Raw genomic sequence first — 12,105 nt, 5'->3', positions numbered from 1 at the left:
GATTGATCGTACACTAGGAACAGTTCGTATAATACCTATTACATAACCTTTAAATGGACAAAGAAATTAGATTTAGACGTTCGAAACATAGAATCCTTGGTGATTAGTACAGCCATGTATTTTTTGTAAAAAATGGATAGGAAATAAGTCATATCGAAGGAACATATGGTGTAATTTTGTTAATCGAGCATGCTATGATACTCATCCGTTGTAACACGTATATAGTGAGTAGTTCATGATGTAACCGCGCACTGGACTGCTTGTTTAAATAACGTAATGCACCTTAGTGATATAAATATTTTGTTTTGCGAAATTTGTAAACTAAACAGTGTAGAAAATAATCTAAAAACGTTTCGCTTGTACTGTCAAAATCAAACACAGCGTTTTTCACAATAGATGTGCATACGTTTATTAGTTCAGTTATGATACAACATTATGGTGGAATGCTTGGATTACGTCTTTTGTTTTTGATTTTTTAAGTAATATATTCATTGCGCGTTTAACTAAACAGAATCATGCATAGTAGGTAAGAATTTATTCTTTTAATTTTATCTATATCTCTTTAGTGAGTTTGTTACTCTTTGAGATAAAAGGATTTACGAACAAGATAATCAAGTTTTAAATTTAACATTGATTAATAATGAAAAGTGGATATGGTATCTGGTCACGTAAATTAAAACTATGTGACCTTAAATCATTACATAATCTCTATTTTTTTTTTTTTTTTTTGCTTTGTTTTCGCCTGGTTTGTTACGAGATTAAGGAGCAGTGCCGATATAGACAGTATAAAGGTTTATACAATAAACCCGTTTGTTGTAAAGTAAATATATCTATCTTAATGTTTCAAATAACCGATGGCAAATATGTGTCAACAGTGAACATAATTATTCAACGTAATTACTACAGTAACATGAGAGTTGGATACAAGTTTTATCAATTTATTTATTTATTATAGTCTCATCTGTGCACACTTACATATATTTCAACATAAAAGATAAACATTATAATGTATTGTAGCCATTCTTTGAGTAGAATTACAAGATACTTAATATATTTTACATATTATACAATGTTATGTTATAGGCATAAAATACATACACATATATAATCAAATACATTACAAAATAAAAAAAATGCATATTAAACATTACATGATATCAACTGTAAAATCTGCCAACAGCAACACCTTTAATAAAAGCTTACTATAAAAAAGGAAAAAAATATAGGTTTTCAAAAAAGTGTGCATCTTAATAGTGTTATTGGTCTAGATGCTTTCTTTGATTATGGAGTGTACTAATTAGCAGAATTTACTTTGTTAATACAGAATGCAACTCAATATAGGTTGAAACATGGTAGGTCATATTTAAACCGATATAAAATACAGTCCAATTTTTTTAAGAGATAAAATATGTCATAACAAGTCAATTTGTAGAGATAATTATTACAATATTGATATACACAAACATCCGACTTTCACTAAAAGGTAAACAAAAATTAAGTGTTTATTAAAATATTTTTTTAAAATTTGACTGAAGACATACCAATAATTTTAAGTCTATTTTGTGTTAACTTTACATTGCTACTATACATAGTGTTATTTTGAAGTTTCAATATATACCAGCAGCGTTTTTTTTGCTAATGTCCGTGTCATTTCTTGGTGGGTAAACAAAAAAAATGAAAATTTTCAATGTCATTTAGTAATTCAAAATTTGTATTTAACATAACTGCCCTTTTTCTTAAAGTAAATTGCTATCAACAGAGTAAGTTGGACATTTCAATAACACATGTATTTCGTTTTCAACAATCTTTGCATATTGGACACACCCTTTCAGATTCAGGTAATCTTTCATAACGTCCAGTTTCTAGTAAATGATAATAAATGAAAATTTATTATTACAGTGACCGGTAATTAACATATTTAATTGCAGGAACAAAAACATAAATAAATTAAAAGAAGAATAAAGGTAAATAAAGGTAAATGCTGTAAAGTTGGCTAGGCCGAGTCTATCTTTGAGAGATGATAAAAGTGCAACATCTCAAATGACTTTAAGATATCGTATGAAATTCTTGAAATTGCATTTAAGCACGGTATGCGAGCGCTAAACATTTAGTTATTTCATAATGGGTTTGCACTACTTTTATTTCAGAAGTTAAACAACAATCAAATTCTCTTTATGTCTTTATTTCAATATAATAACTGGATAACTTATGGCACCGTTTTGTCGGCAATAAGCATTCAATGTTTAAATGCCTTTATTGTAACCATTCAAACACGATGGCTTTGGTTTTGTTGTGAATGTTTTTACGCTCATTTCTTAATCCATCGGGATTTGAACGCTTTATAGAAACTTGTGTAAACATCAATCAATCAAATAGATAAAGAATTGATTTCGGTTATACCATTTTAATGATGTATATGTCAATTTTCTGAGCGAATTGCATTTTTTCTCCTTAATTATATTTAACTACTACGTATGTTTAGTTTCAATACATTTCCCACAATAAGTCTGTTAAACTGAGTGATCACAAAAGCGGGACTAATTTTAACCTTTGAGCTAGATTTAAACTTTCCTGTGATGTTTTGTCAAAATGTAACATATTATAAATGAGAAGAAACGACGGACCATGCATCACTCACAACAAACGTCATCACAGAGCACATTTCATGAATACTATCGTTTTGCCAGCAGATATGATTAACCATTTAATGTCTTATTTCAAATATGGGTCTTTGTTCTGTCAAAGATTTTCGATAGACAGCAAATATGATTGGAGATATTATTCTTCCATTTTATATATAAGAGCAGCTACATTTACATATTGTAGTTACATAGAAATCAGTGTTTAAATTGTCTTTATTTTATTTATAATTGTTAAGTTAATGTTAATAAACATTAAGGAAAAATTTAGAAAATTGGTTTCTATTCTCTATTAAAAAAGCGTAAAGCCAAAAAGGTTAAAGAATAATAGTTTAAAATGAGTAGTTATTTTATTTATTTGAGTTTTAAAAATCTCTGTTCCAAAAGAACAATTGATTGCTGAACGTGTATAAACAGTGTGAAACTGTTAAGCATAGATTGTGGTGTTGAAATATAGATCAGGAATGCATATTGCTTAACTGGTAATAACAACTATTATATATTAACACAGTGAACTTTTTAACCTAATTACAATATAAAATTATCGTGAACATACTTTATCAAAGGGATTTATTTACACGACATGCTTTTACCTACTTCTCCTTTTACTACTTGTGAAACACCATGGATAATTCAAATGAAATAAATTACTATAAGAATGTTAGCTGTTGATTAAACTTTATAACAACATTATTGTATACATAAATATATAAATGTACAATGTAAACTAACTCTACTGCTCTCAATGAAACATTCGATTTGGACATGTATTCATATGCAACCACTCACTTTACCTTACAACTATTTTTATATTAATAAATTATGTATTTAATACCACTAGTATTTACTAGATAGGCATAACAATCAAAATGGCAATAATAGTTTACAATGTTGATAGCCGCACGATAACATTTTGACATCGCATAATATATACACCCATTAACAGCACACACCTAGATTATTTTAGCTTTCCTTATTACGTATAAAAACAAGCTGAAATATTTGTGGGATTTTATGGTGTATTATAGATAAATTGTTTTTCATTGAGAGGGAAAAATAATACTTTATTATAATAATTTTACTGTGATCAATTTCTCATTAAGTGAGATGATAAAGTAATTTGCGCTGTTTCATAATATGATTGTGTTATGTAGGCACCGTTCTGTCGTGTTTTGGGATATGTTTTTTTTTTATTAATTTATTTTGTTAAAGCCCCTTTCTTCAAATAAGATTTGCAATTCAAAAGTATCAGATGTGTATGATTTGGAAAGTTTATCATCTATTTACATCAGTTAATTAAATCAAACAGGTTCGATCACCCGGAGATGCTTTGGTAGTTTAGCGCGGAGGAAGGTAGTCTAGTACTGGTGTAACTCTCCAGGAACGATGGTTAGGAAACAACCCGCCTATATGACTGAAATACTGTTGGGAAAAGGCGTAAAAATGAAACAAACAAACAAACAAACAAAAATCAAACAGGCCCATCATCGTTTAAGTGTGTGATTTATGGAAATATAATGGGTTTTCGTTTTTCTTTTATAACAAATAAAATTTCCCTATAATTTATTTGTTTATTTATTTCCATACAAAATGAATCAAACTTGTATCAAATGACATTAATTTACGAAAGTACATTCTGAAGTCGGGAGGTCCTTTAACAATTGATGTTAGTGAAATTGTCTGACAAATTTACTATAATACGGCTCCTAGTAATTTCATTTCTTCAGAATATGTTGTTGAATTTTTTGTATTTGAACACGGAAAATTGATTCTGTTGCCAGACAATTCAATTGCAATATATAACTTATATCAGTGTATGTGCTATATTTTACAACGTTTTAAGATACAAATTTCTATTTGTATGTTTGAATGAATGTTCAGTTGTTTTAAAAATTCATATGAAATTTTGATTAAAATGTTTCCCTTTTCGATTTAGATCGACTGTTCAAAACCATACGACCGGGCAATATATAGATGTTGTATATTTGTAAACCAACTGTGTAGAAACCACTTCTTATTTATTAGAAGTGACCGTAATGTGTCTCAAAAGTATGCAAGAAATTCTTGGCTTGTCTGATATTCCTATATAATCACAAGAGTTAATTGGCACTCATTTACCTTTTGGCTTTAAAGGGACTTCAATGAGTTTTTCTGACATGACGGGACTAGAAATAATTTTCTGAAATTACTGTTCCTTTTGATGTAGGTCGAGACTAATAAAATGTATGCAAATCTTGAGATCATTCATTCACTCCGTTTTTCCAAAATAATTAATCTTATTTTGAAAAATGAGTCAAAATTGAAAAGATTACAACGATTACCACTCAAATCGAGCTTAAAATAGCACAAAATACGTTGTGTCTTTTTTTCAATTTATTTCTGAGTATATTTCCTAATAATCTCAAGCATATTATTCTGTTTTAAATGCTCCAGCTGATCTATGTCTGAAAATCAAATATTATATATTTTTTACATTTGAACCTCAGTTCCTTTAAATATGGTGTTACTGATTATTATCATCCTTTTCTTTCACATTTATTTTTGCAGATATGTCAACGGTGAACTTGCAAGAAAATATAATAACATACGTTAAAGGATGACAGAAAAAAAGTCATATGAAGGATTGAGGTCAGTGTCATCGCTTGTCATAAGTTAATACACTTCTTATAAAATTTCAACATATAGTATATTATACAATTATTGACTAGTGAGCCATTGAATATGATGTGATTTTCACCGACAGATGACAGATGTGTATGCCGGTGAATATCACATCATATTCAATGGCTCACAAATTTAGAAGAACAAAACAATAAATTGTATATAATTAGAATTACCTGAAAGTTTAAAGGAAATGTGTTTTGTATTTTAAATATAACATTGACAAATAGGGATTATTTGATGTTTATGTTTGTGTTAGATATTATGTATGTTCTTGTAAAATTTGCAAATACATAATGAATCGTTTTGTTCTTAAATTCTGAGTTCGATTAGAAATCAATATATTTCCAATTAATGGCAGAAAGTAGTGATTGATATAAAATATCGTATTTATTAGCTGCAGGACATCATAACGTGCATGCAGTTTGAAATGAAGGATAATATTTTGTTCTTTATCTATCAATTTCGTTGACGTTGAAATAATTCAATCTCAAGATGTAAGCTATATAGTAATAACAGGTCATTAACAAATAATTAACGCACTTAAAGTAAAAAAAATCTTATTGGGAAAAACCTAGGTACTTTAGATCAGAGAGCTTTAATTGTAGAAGAGTTAGCGCTAATGTAAAAATAGGAAATAACTTCTGCCAAAAGTTATTTGTACCTCCATGTCAACTACTTAAATCTGCAACAGGATGTTTCTACTTTAAGTTTGGTGAATTCTATTATCCGGCGAAATTTACACTTACTCTGTTATTTATGTTATCTCTAGAGGTCTAATTATGTAGTTAACTGTATAGTTTTATTTGGATTGACCGTACACTAGGAACAGTTCGTTAAATACCTGTTATATAACCATTAAATGGAAAATGAAATGAGCTTTGGACGTTCGAAAATATTAGAAACCTTGGTGACTACTACAACCGTGTTTCTTTTATAAAAAACTGGAAAGAAAATAAGTTATATTAAAGGAACATATGGTTTACTTTTGTTAATCAAACATGCTATGATACACACCAATTGTAACACGTATATAGTGAGTAGTTCATGATGTAACCGCGCACTGCTTGTTTAAATAAATTAATGCACCTTAGTGATATAAATATCTTGTTTTGCGAAATTTGTAAACTAAACAGTGTATAAAATTATCTAACAACGTTTCTCTTGTGCTGTAAAAATCAAACACAGCATCAATACATGTGCATACGCTTATAAGTTCAGTTATTATACAACATTATGGTGGAATGCTTGGATTACGTCTTTTGATTTTGATTTTTTAAGTAATATATTCATTGCGCGTTAACTGAATCATGCTTAGAAGGTAAGAATTTATTCTTTTAATTTTATTTATATCTCTTTAATGAGTGTGTTACTCTTTGAGATAAAAGGATTTACAAACAAGATAATCAAGTTTTAAATTTAACATTGATATAAAGTGAAAAGTGGATATGGTATGTGGTCACGTAAAGTCAAACTATTTGATTCATATGTGACCTTAAATCATTACATAATCTCTATTTATTTTTTGCTTTTATTTGTTTTCGCCTGGTTTGTTACGAGATTAAGGAGCAGTGCCGATATAGACAGTATAAAGGTGTATACAATAAACTCGTTTGTTGTAAAGTAAATATATCTTAATGTTTCAAGTAACCGATGGCAAATATGTGTCAACAGTGAACATAATTATTTAACGTAATTACTATAGTAACGTGAGAGTTGGATACAAGTTTTATAAATCTATTTATTTATTATAGTCTCACCTGTGCACACTTACATAAATTTCAACATAAAAGATAAACATTATATTGTAATTGTGGCCATTCTTTGAATAGAATTACAAGAATTACAAGAGACTTAATATATTTTACATACTATACAACTTAAAAACTAGTATGTTATGTTATGGGCATATATATATGTATATATTAAATACATACACTTATATAATCAAATACATTACACATTAAAAAATACATATTAAACATCACATGATAACAACTGTAAAATCTGCCAACAGCAACACCTTTAATATAAGCTTACTATAAAAAAGGAAACAAATATAGGTTTTCAAAAAATTGTGCATCTTTATAGTGTTATTGGTGTATATGCCTTCTTTGATTATGGAGTGTACTAATTAGCAGAATTTACCTTGTTAATACAGAATGCAACTAAATATAGGTTGAAACATGGTTGGTCATATTTAAACCGATATAAAATACAGTCCAATTTTTAAGAGATAAAATATGTCATAACAAGTCAATTTATAGAGATAATTATTACAATATTGATAAACACAAACATCTGACTTTCACTAAAAGGTAAACAAAAAATAAGTGTTTATTAAAATATTATTTATAATACGACTGAAGACATACCAATAATTTCAAGTCTATTGTGTGTTTACATTGCTACTATACAGAGTGTTATTTTGAAGTTTCAATATATTGCAGCAGGTTTTTGCTAATGTACGTATCATTTCTGGGTGGGTAAACAAAAATTGAAATTATCAATATCATTTAGTAATTCAAAATTTGTATTTAACATAACTGCCTTTTTCTAAAAGTAAATTGCTATCAGCAGAGTAAGTTGGACATTTCAATAATACATATATTTCGTTTTCAACAATCTTTGCATATTGGACACACTCTTTCAGATTCAGGTTATCTTTCATAACGTCCAGTTTCTAGTAAATGATTATAAATGAAAATTAATTATTACAGTGACCGGTAATTAACATATTTACTTGCAGGAACCAAAAATAAATGAATAAATAAAAAAAATAGAATAAAGGTAAATGTTGTAAAGTTGGCTAGGCCGAGTCTATCTTTGAGAGATGATAAAAGTGCAACATCTCAACTGACTTTAAGGTATCGTATGAAATTCTTGAAATTGCATAAAAGCACGGTATGCGAGCGCTAAACATTTAGTTATTTCATAATGGGTTTATACTACTTTTATTACAGAAGTAAAACAACAATCAAATTCTCTTTAAGGCTTTATTTCAATATAATAACTGGATAACTTATGGCACCGTTTTGTCGGCTATAAGCATTCAATGTTTAAATGCCGTTATTGTAACCATTCAAACACGATGGCGTTGGTTAGGCTGTGAATGTTTTAACGCTCATTCCTTAATCCATCGGGATTTGAACGCTTTATAGAAACTTGTGTAAACAACAATCAATCAAATTGATTTCGCTTATACCATTTTAATGATGTATATGGCAATTTTCTCAGCGAATTGTATTTTTTCCTTAATTATAATTAACTACTACCTTTGTTTAGTTTCAATACATTTCAAGTCTTTGTAAACTGAGTGACCACAAATGCTGGACTAATTTTCACCTTTGAGCGAGATTTATACTTACCTATAATGTTTGGTCAAAATCTACCATATTGTAAATGAGAAGAAAAAACGACGGACCATGAATCATTCACGACAAACGTCATCACAAAGTAACCAACTCGGAGCACATTGAGCGAAATACGGAAGCAATTTCATGAATATTTTGCCAGCAGATTTGATTAACCATTTAATGTCTTATTTTAAATGTCGTCTTTTTTCTGTCAGAGATTTTCGATAGACAGCAAATATGATAGGAGAGATTATTCTTCCATTTAATCAAGAAATCAGTTAAAATTGTCTTAATTTCATTTATAATTGTGAAGAAAATGTTATTGAACATGAAGGAAGAATTTAGAAAATTGTTTTTTATTCTCTATTAAAAAAGCGTAAAGCAATATAGTTTAAATTTGAATAATAGTTTAAAATGGCAGCAAATGTAATAAATAATTCTGTATGTTAATCATTTTTACACAAATAGTCGCAGTTATCTGTACAGGCAGGAAAGCGAGAGTCATTTTATTTTATTGAGTTTTAAAAATCACTGTTCCAAAAGAACAATGGATTGCTAAAAGTGTAATAATGGATTGCTAAAAGTGTATTAACACAGTAAAAATGCTATAGTTGAAATATAATTATATATATTATATACAGTGTATATACTAAATGCAGCCGAACTATTCCACATAATAATACAATAATGATAAACAGTTAATGGCGTTACTACAGTGTTGTTCGTGTAATTTCACAAGTCCTGCGATAGAAATGTGATCAGGAATGTAATTACAAATATTATAATTATATTAACACAGTGAAATTTTAAATTTAATTACAATATAATATTGTAATATAATTTAATTCAAGAGATCCATTTACTCGAAATGCTTTTACCCACATCGCCTCTTGCTCCATGTGAAACACCAAATGAAATAAATTACCTATATGAATGTTAGCAGCTGAATGAAATTTATTAGAACGTATATATAAATGTAAACAATGCTAATCTAACTATACTGCTCTCAATGGAACATTTAATTTGGACGTGTATTTATATGCAACCACTCACTTTACCTTACGACTGTTTTTGTATTAGTAAATTTAGTATTTAATACCACTAGTATTAACTAGATAGGCGTTACAATCAAAATGACAGTAATAGTTTACAATGTGTTGATAACCTAACCTAACGAAAACCTTTTGTCATCGCATAATCGTTACACTCAATAACAGATAACTTCCAGTTTATTTTAGCTTTCCTTATTATGTAAAAAAACAAGCTCAAATATTTGTGGTATTTTGTGATGTATTTTAGATAAATTGATTTTCATTTACAAGGAAAAATAATACTTTATTATAATAATTTTACTGTGATCAATTTCTCTTTAAGCGAGATGTTAAAGAAATTTGCGTTGTTTCATAATATGATTGTGTTATTTAGGCACCGTTCTGTCGTGTTTTGGGATAATATTTTATGGTTTTTTTTATATATTAATTTATTTTGTTAAAGCCACTTTCTTCAAATAACATTTGCAATTCAAAAGTATCAGATGTGTATGATTTGGAAAGTTTACCATCTATTTACATTAGTTAATTAAATCAAACAGGCCCATCATCGTTTAAGTGTGTGATTTATGGAAATATATTGGGTTTTCGTTTTTTCTTTTATAACAAATCAAATTTCTCTATAATTTTGTTTGTTTATTTATTTCCATACAAAATGAATCAAACTTGTATCAAATGGCATTTGATTTACGAAAGTACATTCTGAATAGTACATTCTGAAGTCCGGAAGTCCTTTAACAATTGATGTTAGTGAAATTGTTGACAAATTTACTATAATACGGCTCCTAGTCATTTCGTTTGTTAAGGATGTTATTTAGAATTTTTTGTATTTAAACACGGTAAATTGATTCTGTTGCTAGACAATTAAATTGCAATATATATCTTATATATGTATATGTGCAACATTTTACAACGTCTTAAGAAAGAAATGACTATTTGTATGTTTGTAAGTTAGTAAGAATGTTCAGTTGTTTCAAAAATTCATATAAAATTTTTATTAAAATGTTTCCCTTTTCGATTTAGATCGACTGTTCATACCAATACGACCGGGCAATATATAGATGTTGTTTATTTGTAAACCAACTATGTACAAACCACTTCTTATTTATTAGAAGTGACCGTAATGAGTCTTAAAAGTATGCAAGTAATTCGTCGCTTGTCTGATATTCCTATATAATCACTAGAGTTAGCTGGCACTCATTTACCTTTTTGTTTTTGAAGGGACTTCACTGAGTTTTTCTGACATGACGGGACTAGAAATAATTTTTTGAAATTACTGTTCCTTTTTATGTAGGTCGAAACTAATTAAATGTATGCAAAACTTGAGATCATTCATTTACTCCGTTTTTCCAAAATAATTAATCTTACTGTGAAAAATGAGTCAAAATTGAAAAGCGTTGCAACGCATCCACTCAAATCGAGCTAAAATAGCACAAAATACGGGTTTTTTTTTTCAATTTATTTCTGAGTATATTTCCTAATAATCTCAAGCATATCATTCTGTTTTAAATGCTCCAGCTGAACTATGTCTGAAAATCAAATATTATGTTTTTATACTTTTGAACCTCAGTTCCTTTAAATATGGTGTTACTGATAATTATCATCCTTTTCTTTCACTTTTATTTTTGCAGATATGTCAACAGTGAACTTGCAATTAAAGATCATTACATACGTTAAAGGAGGACAGAAAAAAGTCATATGAAGGATTGAGGTCAGTGTCATCGCTTGTCATAAATTAATACACTTCTTATAAAATTGTTTATTATAAACTGATTCTTTGATTGTGTAAGAGGAACCTCTTAATTAAGTGTTGAAATATATCACAGAATATTACAAAATCACACAAGTGCTAACGACCTGCATATCTTATCAGCAGTTAATACATGTTCTGTATACTAACACATTAGTAAATCAATCCCAATTGATATTGATTGATGTTCTGTAATATATATCTACATCTTTATAGAGCACGATGCAAGAAAGCAGTTGGAAATTATCTGCAATGTATGCTCATGATTTAATCTGTAATAAAACCTGTTTGTATTGATATGTTCTTACGGAAACATTATTTTGGTTTTCATCCAACAAAATAAAAAAGCGAAACGTGATGTTTTAAACAATTAAAATATGTTCTTTATTAAATTTATCCCGTTATTTAAGTAACGTAAAATATACCATGCGTGTCCAACAATTACATCACCATGTATAGAAAAGGGCTTTTAAAACATGCTTGTCAAATTTGGCTTATCTTCTGTTAATATTGAAGAGCTGGTGAATATTTAAGTATATTTTATATTCTATTTTATTCTTTACACATTGTGAAAAAAATATATATACATTCTTGGGGATCCACGAGTATTTTACTTGTTTTGTTTGTTTGTTTTTGTTTTTGTTTTTTTG

At 28.3% G+C, this 12,105-nt stretch overlaps 1 protein-coding gene across 3 annotated transcripts in view; it reads left to right on the top strand.

The window, feature by feature from the left end:
• Positions 1–277: 277 nt before the first annotated feature.
• LOC132755005 (FMRFamide receptor-like) overlaps positions 278–12,105 on the top strand; it is a 38,287-nt gene continuing 26,459 nt past the window's right edge. The window contains exons 1-2 of one of the 3 annotated variants that reach the window (XM_060745785.1): positions 278–522; positions 11,337–11,416. The gene's annotated coding sequence lies outside the window, so the exon portion shown is untranslated. Of the gene's footprint in view, positions 523–5,207; positions 5,268–6,486; positions 6,622–11,336; positions 11,417–12,105 lie in introns of those variants that run through there. The other 2 variants (XM_060745782.1, XM_060745784.1) reach the window with 2 other exon arrangements.

The sequence above is a fragment of the Ruditapes philippinarum genome, unplaced genomic scaffold (genome assembly GCF_026571515.1).
Source record: "Ruditapes philippinarum isolate M1 unplaced genomic scaffold, ASM2657151v2 ctg2346_1_1_1_1, whole genome shotgun sequence".
In the NCBI taxonomy this organism is placed as follows: domain Eukaryota; kingdom Metazoa; phylum Mollusca; class Bivalvia; order Venerida; family Veneridae; genus Ruditapes; species Ruditapes philippinarum.
Note: the sequence above shows the minus strand (reverse complement) of the source record. Positions and strands in the feature narration are given on the sequence as shown.